Genomic DNA, 12,572 nt, shown 5'->3' on the forward strand with positions numbered 1-12,572 from the left:
TGGTATAGCATTGGTGCATTCCCTGACTAAAATAACCGACGTAACGTTAACTCACCTCGCCTACTGTGTGTTCTTATTTTAATCGATCCTAATGAGCTGAAGCTATCAATGCACAGACAATGCTGTTGCAGTGTTTTGTTAAATCACACTTGCATTTTGGGGAATGAATCAATTTACGTAGCAGCAGTTTTGGGGATGAATTCGTAATAGTTTTGAAGGTAATTAGCAAGGTCCTCTGCAGAATCGATCAGAAAGTAACTTGTTGACTCTTACATCCTTCACCAATATTTTGCCATCATAAATCTTTTGCATCGTAATCCCGCAGAGAACTAAAGGTTTACCGAACTTCAAATCTTGGAGTTATTGTTGACTACAGGTCATTGAATAACAACACTATTAATAGTTCATAACGTTTTGAAAAAACCATAGTATGAATACAGCATAATTAAACTGCAATACTTTTCTCGCCACCGAAAGTAGATGATTGCTCAACGTTAGACCTTGTAAGGTTCAAAAGGAATTGGAAGACTATAAAAATCGCTCTATTTTAAGCATTGCGAAAAAAAATTGTACCACCACTCGTGTGCGTACTGGCTGCATCCAACAGCCGATAGCGTGATTGCATCGTATTAGGATGCGACGGCTAAATTTGGCACTCGGAATCGGAAGTGGCGCCAATAAATCACGAGCCGCTTCGGACGTCAACCATTAATACCGAAATGGTATCAATTAGTTTCACGTTGATTAAAAAATAATTCAAATATGAATGAGTGAAACACAGTTTCTGATGAAATTATATCACAATATGAAACTTTGAATTTTATTAAGGTGAAGGTCGTCAGAGTCCAGCTGCTTTTTACTGATTTTAGTACTTTTTTTTTTCCATGTGTGGACTCATTACTGCGACCAGTATAGTTGATCTATTGTAATATCGCCCGGGTGTTTGCTGTATAACCTGCACTGCATTTCTTTTTGCTATAATCGCTATTGAGTGAGCGATATGCTTATTTTAAATTGTATGCGTGCTTGCGTGTATTGGGGTTTACCCTTCCTTCAAAGCTTGATCTACTTTACCCACTTATTCCTCGCTGCCAGCACTATCCCATATTATAGCCGTCCCTGGCGAGGACTTATTCGTACCTCTGACCAGTACACTTAACTATAGGAGGGACATTTGCACTGTCAAGAGGCTTCAGAGGGTAAATATAGAATTCAGCACGAAGGAAGGGTAAATGGAGGGGCCTGAGAATAAACCCATGCTAAAGTCACTTGACATCGAATGGCTTGATTCTACTAAGATTCGAACCCACGACCGCTCGCTTGATTTTAGTACTTGTTGTCACTATCGTTTTGTTTATGCGTGCCATAGCAGGAGAACAGAGTTGCTAATAGTAGGTAACAATCTGTTATGAACAATTATGAAACGTAGGATCGCGTATCTATTTTCGCTGTTGAACTAGATCCGACAGTAATTCTATCACATAAAATGTTGTTTACGGTGAATTTTAGTAGTATATCATCGACACTCTACGCCCCTTAATTTAATAGCGAAAATAATTGTTCAATTCCATGCTCAAATGTTTACGTTGGCATCACTCCATATATACCTCCGTTCCCTTGGTAACCTACAGCAACGGCGGTCGTGGATTCGGAATTGCAATCGAAACGAAGTGAAGTTTTTTCTATCAATTCAAGCGAACAGTTCGGGCAAAATCATTGTAATATCTTACTAAATAACTGATCGGGTGGTAAATTAAAGTTTTCTGTGCCTCAAGTTAAGTTTCGCGAGTGATGTGACGAATGGAACGGCCGAAAACAATTCAGGAAAAATCGACGGCAAAAGTGAAAATATAGTGATGAATTTTATTTGGGCAGAAATCAGTATTTAGTGTAATTTATGTCCAAAAAAAGTAATAGAACCAATGTTTAGTGCTTCGAGTTGCAAGATCTTATTACGGCTAGCAGGTTAGTTGAACTAATTTTATTTTTTTTTTGTAATGATTTCCCGAGTCTATGGAAGCATGTTGGTACACTGAAGAAGGAAAAGGAAGGGTGATATTCGGTGCAATACTGATTGCCATAAATGGACTCGACGACCTTGTCGAGTAGATTTCATCATTCATTACAATGCAAAATGATTTTGTGAGCCGCTGTTACTGTTCACCTTCCTTTCGTTGTTTGTCATTCCGGTTCGGTACCTTTCGAACTTCTACTATTCTGGTATTCACATTCCGTTTTCGAAACTTGATCTTCTGTTGTTATTTCGCAGCTAGTACAGGACAATTGTCAGGCCAGTGCCACAATCCAATTGACTCTAACAGTCAACTCTTACTAAAAATATTTAATTATTTGTCTCTGGTGTTATTTTTTTCATGCAGTATCATATGCATACGGTGCGGAATTACCCGCGTAAGAGTTTCGATTTAAAGGCAAACTGCATCCTGCATCACTTCGGCAGGAAATTTAATTCGCAAATTTGCCGAAAGTGAGTCAAAAATAGACTAGTTTTAAACATACACAAAGTCAGGAGATTAGTGCTCAGGCGCTTGTAAAACAATACCAGCATCTTGTTGAGATAGTGAAAGATACTAATTACGGATCGATCACAAATCGAACATGCATTCGCTGTTCAACGCGAGCGAGTGGCACACCATTCGAGGATTTCGTATATGCGTCCTATGTATACTATAAATTTTTTATGCATTTTAAGGTAGAAATCTATTCTATACTTAGTAACTTTACAGTATTTACTTCTATAGAGTTTTGAATTCTATAGAAATTTGAAAGAAAAAAGATACTATGCATAATCTGTGCGCTACATAAATTATGGATAACAGTTACTTAACTTCGTACTGTTATCAGAAGCTGTTTATAGATCATTAATAACTGTCACATTCACCCCGGCAGGAAATTTAATTCTCACTATTGCCGAAAGCGAGTCAAAAAGTAGACTAACTATTCAGATACAGGTTATATGCATAAAATTGAACTGGTTAGAAACCATCGGTTAAAAAACAAAATCACCATCGTGTTGGAATAGTATTAGCTACTAATTGCATGCATGATCGCAAGTGCCACACTACGCAATCATTTGTTTCTTAACAATCAAATACCTACCGATCGATCGAAATGGCATTCGTCGCTCGACTCGACACCGTTTTTACTCATGTCGATGGCACCATGAAATTTCTGCGTTCTATTTATATTATAATACTTGACTGAATTTTTTTTGTGCTAAAAAAAGCTTCTGTGGTGATTGTCTATCACGCGGGCCGCAGTAAAATTGATGTTTTTCTAATTATTCTAATGGAAAAACAGAAACTGTAACAAAGTATCGTGTCTCTCCATTACCGTTATTCGAATGATTCTCAGCACGTGTGGCTCGGAGAGCGGTTGCATATCGGTAGGCGTAACGCACCTTTGATCGAGCGAAAACTCGCAAACTCGCCAACTAGCAGCCAGCAAGCTGCAAACAATTTAATTTTATTTTATATAAAAAAGTTATATCTAACATATAAATTAGAGTGAAACAGTTTGCTTGTTTTTTGTGAGTAATAAAACGCACCCCGCAATTAATCGCGTAAGAGTGTCGTTTTGGAAGAAATTAGTGCATCACTACTCACTTTGGCAGGAAATTTAATTCGCGCAATTGCCGTAAGTGAATCAAAAATAGAATAGTTTCAAACATATATACATACAAAGTACGTAAGTTAGTACTGAGACGCTTATAAAGCATCACTACCGTCATGTTGAGATAGTAGAAGATAGTAACTACGAATCGAAATTGTACACCAATCTTTTATTCGAGACAATCGATCACCAATCAAACATGCATTCGCTGTTTGACGAGCGAGTGGAACACCACTCACGGGTTTATTGAAGGTGTCCAAAGACCACTAATTTCCTATACTCTTTCTATGTATACTATAAATTTTTGATGCACCCTACGGTAGAGATCTACTGGGGTGATCGTCCATTATCTAGTGTACGATGTAGTGAAATGGGTCCATCCACATCCACAGATCACCAGTGAATCGATGATTTAACTCTTTTGATTTAAGCTGGAATCACACGGACCGTTATCTCATTTTCAATGTGCACATTCACACGAGTGCCTTGACGTTCTGTGATGTGACGTTCCGGACTACATTTCGACTACACTTCTAAATGTGCGGACTGCGGATGCGGATTCACCCCGGCAGGAAATTCAATTCGCACTATTGCCGAAAGCGAGTCAAAAAGTAGGCAAACTATAAGAATAAGATACTAGTTATGTGCATCATTTTGAACAGGTTAGTATACTAATCATCGGTTATAAAACGAAAACACCGTCGTGTTGGAATAGTAACAGATAACAGTTCCTAATTGCATGCATGAGCATGATCGCAAGTGCCACACTATGCAATCGTTTGCTCGCAGCAATCAAATACCGATCGATCGAAATGGTAGATAGTCGTGGCTCGACAACGTTTTTTCTCATGCCGATAATCAACACCAAATTCCAATACTTGTTCTGTTTATATTACAACACTTGAGTGCACTCTTTGGTGATAAAAAAAACTTCTGTGTTCCTCGTCTACTGTAATAGTCGTAATAAAATTAATGTTTTCCTAACTGCTCTAATAGAAAAATACAAACTATAACAAAATATCGGGTATCTCCATCATGGTTATTCGAATCATTCCCACGTGTTACACGAGGTGCGGTTGCATACCGATAGGCGCATCCCATTTTTGATTGAGCGAAAACTCGCAAGCAAGGGATTACTCGTGGTAAACGGAAATGCAAAAAAAATTATGTTTTGCATGACTTACTGTGATGATGCATTCTTGCACCTCCCAAAAACATGTCCATTTGCTGCACCTACCAACACGGAATGTTTTGCGTCGTTTTTCTTCGGAAATACTATAACGACAAGGTCGTCCGAGTCCGTTTATAGCAGTGAGCATGGCACCAAATATCAGATATTACCCTTCCCTTCCCTGCTACCCGTAATAAGATCTTGCAACTCGAAGCAATAAACATTGAATTCTATAAGTTCTATTACTTTTTCGGTCATTAATTATGTTAAATACTGAGATTAGTGATCAATTAATATTCATCACTATATTTTCACTTTTTCGCCCTCGGTTTTTCATTAATTTTTTTCAGCCGTTTCAGTCGTCACACCATTCGCGAAACTTAACTTGAAGCATAAAAAACTACTTTAATTTACTACCCGAGCAGTTATTTAGAGAGATATTATAATCATTTTGCCCAAACTGTACACTTGAATTGATAGGCAAAATTCACTTCAAATCCACGACCGTCGTTGCTGTACGTTATCAAGGGAACGGACGTAGGGTAAGGAACGAGTTAAGCAGTGTCACCTATTTTAATCAGTTGAACATAAATGAGCCGAAAATGCACTTTTTTATTCATATTTTCAAAATCTTTTGATAGGATCATCTTCACAAATCACTTAACCATACATTTGATTCACACAAACACAATTTATTGGGTTTCCGACAAGAAATATGATGAATTTAAAATTGTTGTCCAAAAACGTTTCAGCTGCTGAAGGCAATCGCCACCTCGCTACTAACGAATCCAATACATTTTTCAGCACTGATTACAACCACTCTAAAAGTCAAGCACTCAATTGTCACATACCATATTATTCAGTCTCTTTTTACCTTTGTTATACTATATAACAAAGGTTTAGAAATTGGTCGAAAAACACGAAATTGATCCGAGGCCCGTAGGGCCGAATCACATATACCAATCGATAGAGCTCGACGAACTGAGCAATGTCTGTGTGTGTGTGTATGTGTGTATGTGTGTGTGTGCAGCTCATTTTCTATCGCCTGTTTCTCGAAGATGGCTGAACCGATTTGATCGCTTTTACTTTTGTTTGAAAGGTATTATTGTCTAGTGTATCACTATTGAATTGCTTTGCGGTCCGACGTTTCGTTTAAAAGTTATAAGCAAAAATGTGAAAACTACGTGACACGCGTTTCTCCTGAACTACGCAACCAATTTTAACGATCTTAGTACCAAACGAAAGCTCTTGCTGTTACTAAACTTTTTACCAAGTTTTATTGAAAACGGACAAGCAGTTTAAAAGTTAGCCTTAAAAAACCATTTTTGATAAGGTTCAAATGATCGCCTGTTTCTCAGAGATGGCCGAACCGATTTATGCGCTATTAGTTTTATTTGGCAGGTAATATAGCCGGATAGATCACTAGTGAATGGTTTTTGGATTGGACGTTTAATTTGAAAGTTATGAGCAATCGTATACACCACACCAAAATTAATAATAATTTATAATGATTTTAACCAAGATAATTTACCTAATTTCAATTATTTTAATATCAAACGAGAGGTTTTGACACTACGAATATATATGCAAAATTTCATAAGAATTGGTTTTACCGGTCAAAAGATATCAATCCACGAACGCTCGCGCCAACACAGTTACTCGTGCGCACTAGAGTTTTAACTAGGAAAACTTGTTTTTAAGTTTATCGAACCTTTGGAAGAGTTTCTTGAAATTGAATGCTCTATCATCTGGTGCAATTTAAATTTGGATTAATCCCCCTAAAAGTGAAAAATTTTTTTTTTTTCAGTTTCAATATAACACATTGATATGTTCTGCAAAGTTTTAGAGCCTATTATTACAAGAAATTTTGCTGAAGACTGTAACCTGAGATGGAAGCGAAGACAGAGAAATCTTATTTATTGTTTCTGTATTTGTAAAATCAGTTTTTCTATTTTAGCTCTTTATGTAATTGTTGTATGACTTTTTCATGTGTTATCAAGTTATACAAATAGTAAAAATACACAACTTTGCTGAAAATAGTATACCTCTATGTTTGCTTGTTTAGGAACTGTAGAACTTTGATTATAAAAATACTCTGATTTTAACCCCGAATTACTCGACTACCAACTGACGGATACATTTTAAACATTTTACATTTGCTGATAGTTTTGCTACATACAGACATCATTTTTCCATATGAAGTAACGTGAAAAAATTCCAGTTTGGGGCCAATAGCGGTACACCGTGCACCTTACATGCTGCTTGCTTCGTTTCTGTGCTCTCGGTTTATGCTGATCTATTTTCCTAACAATTTAAAGTATTATTGCATTGAATAATTCAGACATTTTGCTGAACATTTTTTTGAAGAATATACGTTAGTTAAACACCGATTGGTTAATATGGTATTCAAAAACCTACACATGTTATTCAGAATACAACAGCGTAAGTAACCGAAGGTTAATAAAAATTGATGAAATTTTTTCAAGAAAACCTTGTTGATGCATAGTTATGCATAGTTCAAAAACCTATAAACTAGACCTTTACTACGCAATGTATATGTTAAAGAATAATATTTCTTCTTACAACTTACTTTTACTTGCACTTACCCACAACAATTAGTATTAGAATTAGTAACAACTTACTCAGCAATTTCATGAGAAAAAGAACTATCAAAATTTGTAAGTGCTACTAGTTTGTTCAAATTTTGTAAACTTATTCAATTTCCAAAATTTTTATGTAAAGCAACGCACAATGCAACGTTAACTAATAAATGAATTATGTTCCGGAGACGTGTCGATTTCTATCTCAAATAGCAAGTAAGACCGTATAACAAAGGTTCCTTTCACCAATAGGTGGATTAAATCAGGTTTTTTCTATTATCTAAGGCAGCGGTTCCCAACCTTTTTTTGGTTCGCGTACCCCCTGACGGATTTCCCTATACTATTCTGTAGCGAACTAAAGTTTTGGCGAACCCCTAGGGGTTCGCGAACCCCCATTTGGGAACCGCTGATCTAAGGCTTTGTCACTAGCCGAAAGTTTTATTATTTTCTAACAAAACTGAAAACAAATTCTGAATTGACGGAACCTGTTCACCAGTAGCAGCAGCTGCAGCACAACTGATGAACTATCGTGTTGCCAAGACACTGTTTCGGTTCTAAAAATAAGAATTTTAAGTTTGAAATTAACTGAAACCTCCTATGGTGAAAACGTGGTTCAATACTTTCAAGAGAAATGTATGTTCATAATTAATTTTTCTTTATTAAAAACAACACAAAAGACAGCTTTTTCAATAGTTTTCGAAGATTTTCTCAATGATTTAATAAAGCAACGATGTGTTTCAATGTTATTTGCTTTGACAACACTGTTCTGAGTCGGATCGTTTGTACTGCTATATGTTTACCTCTTTTGTTTTCCCACCATCCTTATGAACAGTGAGTGAGACGTCAAACTCGCAGTTTCCCATAAGAACACCAGAGAATAAAAGAGACGACGAATACCGTTTGCCGAACGGTGCGGTGAGTGTATTCCCCATTGGCGTAGCTAGGAAATTTTCCTGGAGGGGGCCTAGGGGGTGCCTTCCAAAAAATCTTTGATTATGATCTTGTTACTCTGGCTGTCACCGAAAGCACAAGGTTTTGTAGGGAAATACCAGACGGGCTTGATGAGGGTCCGCGCAATTACCAGAAATATAGGGAGTACAACCTGTCTGCGCATCACATCGTTATTGATTTGAAAGCAACATACGATACAGTCGATCGAGACCAGCTATGGCAGATAATGCACGAACACGGTTTTCCGAATAAACTGACGCAACTGAGCAGAGCTACATTGGAGAGAGTGTTGTATTTCGTGTGCATCTCGGGGATACTTTCGAGTTACTTTGAGACGCGGCGAAAGTTGGGACAAGGTGACGGCTTATTTTGCTTGCTATTCAACATCGCACTTGAAGGGGTGATCCGACGAAATCGGAATCTAGAACGAGTGTTCTAAACGTAAATGCGGCCAAGACCAAATAGTCAAAGGAAACAAACACGTGCCTCTCGCGGACGGTAACTGTTGATGGCGACGAACTAGAAGCACTGTATGGAGAGATTGCCATCGTCATCTGGCGAAGGTCAGTAGGCTACAGTGTGACGAAAACAGTTCTCTTTAACATCTGCACCAGCATCAGGAACAGGGAACAGGGACGCTCAACGTGCAAGATGGCTCGACCAGGTCGAAAGTGATTTGCGGCTTCTGTGACTGGGAAATTTGCGACGAGTGGCCCAAGATGTAGTTGAATGGAGACGAACGCTTGAAACAGCATGAGCCGGAGTGGTTACTAAAAGAAAATATCTACACAGCGGGAACATATACACTGGGTTTTTTCCTGGTTTCCATTTCCAATGAGCAACATTTCTGGAGGGGGCCTGCAGAATTCTGGAGGGGGCCTGGTACCCCAGGCACCCCCTCTAACTACGCCAATGGTATTCCCCCATAAACAATTTAGACAGATGGCATTTTACACATCTATGCCGATACGCTATGCCGATTACGCATCAGATGCCGATTAGTAGGTCGCGGATAGGAACGCGAACTTACTGAATAGTGGGAAAAGTTCGAGGGATTTTTTAACGGGACGTAAAAAAATTCAGATTTCAGGATTGCTTAAAAAAGCACCTTGCGGGTTCGGTGTGTTCAAAATTAATTCCGCCGCTCCAACTTTTAAAGCGAAAAATCAAAAGTTTAGCTCAACAATAGTGTCTTCCAATGGTAACAGCTTGAAGAACTAAAGATAGCAAGAAGATTGGTATGCTGATATCCCCCACTTAGTCAACCCATTGCTTGTAATAAGGTAAAACAATCAGTGACCCGCTTAGACTGCTTAAAACTAGTTCTTTACCCTATATATGGAGTGATTCCAACGTAAACATTTGAGCATGAAATTGACCGATTATTTTCGCTATTAAATTAAAGGTTGTAGAGTATCGATAATATACTTATAAAATTCACTGATAAAATTCACCGTAAACAACATTTTATGTGATAGAATTACGGTCGGATCTCGTTCAACAGAAAAAATAGACACGCGATTCTACGTTTCATAATTGTTCATAGCAGATTATTTCCTACTACGAGCAACTCTATTCTCAACAAAACGATAGTGGCAACAAGCACTGGAATTATTAAAAAAGCAACTGGACTCTGACGACCTTCACCTTAAGTGAGAATGGAAAAGGAATTATTCAAGTCTATAAGATGGAAGGTGTATTAATTCGATAAATCGGACGCAGTTCAGTAATCGGATAATGTGATCAAGCGAAAATAGAAGTTGTAAGCGAGGGTTAAACAATCGGTTTTAAGATTGTCCTCAAATTCCACCTCGACAAAACTCCGATAACGAAGATCAATGAATCTATGAGTTTGTAAAACAACATTTTGCATAGTTCAGTTAGACAGTTTGACAAATGCACCACAGGCGCAGATGGACGGAATAAAAAGCAAGTCTTTGACAAAATTTATTTTATTGGAAGCTCTAGAGTGGGGATAAGGGGGAACGGATGACGGATAAAAGTTTTCAATTTAATGCGTTTTCGACCTCGTCTGGAATCCCACAAGACAGTCATTTGGGAACGTCAATCGTCCAGCTGTACTTCAATGATGTCAACCACGTTCTTACGGGCCCTCATTTATCCTACGCCGATGACCTGAAGATTCACCTTCAACGAGAGCTTGACACTGTTATGGATGGTGAATCTTGAAAAATGCTCCATTATTTCTTTCGCCAACCTATGATTTTGGCCTACAAGCTCGATGGTACTGACATCCAACGTGTCGAGCAGGTGAAGAATCTCGGCGTTATCTTGGACAGTCAGTTATCGTTTAGATTTAGATGGCACATATCTTATATTGTGCACAAAGCATCCAGAACTCTAGGATTCGTCTTCCGTATTGGTAAAGGTTTCACCAACGTGTTAACGTTGTTTCAAAGCGATATACTGCTCACTCATCCGATCGATTTTCGAATACGGTTCCATTGCACACTAGTCCAAAAGGGCGAAAAGTGGAACTTTTTTCCTAGTGTCTCTTTTTTCATTTTATCATTTATGGTTATCGCCAGGACAGGTTCTCGTGAAGGTGTGTCCGATCCACTTCCACCTACGTTCACAAATTTCTGTGGCTATCGGCCGTTGATGACACCGACGATGGAGTTCCTCATTGGATATCCAGTTATCAGGCCACGAATGATGTATCGCAGGCACCGGTTAATGAATACCTGAAGTTTTTGCGTTGTCTCCGCTGAGACGCACCACGTTTCGCAGGCATACAGCAGTACGGATTTAACGTTTGAATTAAAGATTCGGGTTTTCGTACGTAGAGTGATCTGGTTTGAGCGTCAAATGTTTCGCAGGCCTGCAAAGGCACCCCTGGCCTTCCTGATCCGTGTGGCTATATCAGTCTTGGTACCACCATCGGGCGTTGTTTGGCTACCAAGATATTGAAATGCGTCTACCTGCTCAACTTGTTGTCCCGCTACTGTGAAGTTGGTGGAATTGTCAGTGTTCACTACCATAGACTTAGTTTTTGCTATTAATTGTGAGGCCTGGGAGCTCTCGGAGAGGTCATCTAACTTGCTCTGCATATCGTTTCGGCGTTGTGCGAGCAAGACAATGTCGTCGGCTAGGTCGAGGTCATTTAGCTGCTCCATCGTTAGAGGATTCCAAGGCAATCCTCGATTTGGTCTACTGTCAATTGCTCCAACTAATATCTCATCCATAACGATGAGAAACAGAAGCGGTGATAAAATGCAGCCCTGCAGCTGTCACGCTTGCCCTTATAGGGTCGAACAAGACGCCGTCGTGCAAAACCTTGCACGAGAACGCCTCGTACTGAGCCTCGATGAGATGGACTAGCTTATCTGGAACTCCGCTACGCCTAAGTGCGCCCCAGTTGTTTTCGTGATTGAGTCGGTCGAACGCCTTTTCGAAGTCAACGAACACCAGCAGAAGAGAGTCCTGGAATTCGTTGATCTGCTCCAATATAATGCGGAGCGTTGTGATATGGTCTACACATGATCGGCCAGCACGGAATCCAGCTTGCTGCCGCCGGAGAGTAGCGTCGATCTTCTCCTGGATCCGGTTGAGGATTACCTTACAGAGTACTTTGAGAGTAATGCAGAGCAACGTGATGCCACGCCAGTTACCGCATTCAGTTAAGTCTCCTTTCTTAGGGACTTTGACCAATATGCCCTGCATCCAGTCCACCGGAAAAGTTGCGGTTTCTCATATATTGCTGAAAAGCTGATGCATCATCTGGGCTGACAAAGATGGGTCAGCTTAGAGCATGTCGGCTGAAATACAGTCTATCCCTGGCGCTCTATTGGATGTCATACTCATGATGGCTGCTGCAATTTCATCCAACGAGTTGACGCGATTAATTCGACGAACTGTAGGCGTCATACGCTGATTTTGTTGGTCTCTGACATTTGAAACTCGGAAGTTGTTCAAAATGTTCAGCCCATCGCTTAAGCTGATCTATACGGTCATTCAATAGCTGACCAGCTCTGCCCTTTAGCGGCATTTTTGTATTCATCCTGGCACCACTAAGGCGGCGAGAAATATCGTACAACAAACGGATATCACCATTGGCGGCGGCGGTTTCTCCTTGTTCGGCTAGGGAGTTAGTCCAGGCTCTCTTGTCCTGCCTACAACCACGTTTAACAGCCCTCTCCAGTTCGGCGTATCGTTGACGGGCAGCTGTCTTAGTCGATCTGGTCTGCGCTCGCTCAATG

The sequence above is a fragment of the Sabethes cyaneus genome, chromosome 2 (assembly GCF_943734655.1).
Source record: "Sabethes cyaneus chromosome 2, idSabCyanKW18_F2, whole genome shotgun sequence".
Classification (NCBI taxonomy): domain Eukaryota; kingdom Metazoa; phylum Arthropoda; class Insecta; order Diptera; family Culicidae; genus Sabethes; species Sabethes cyaneus.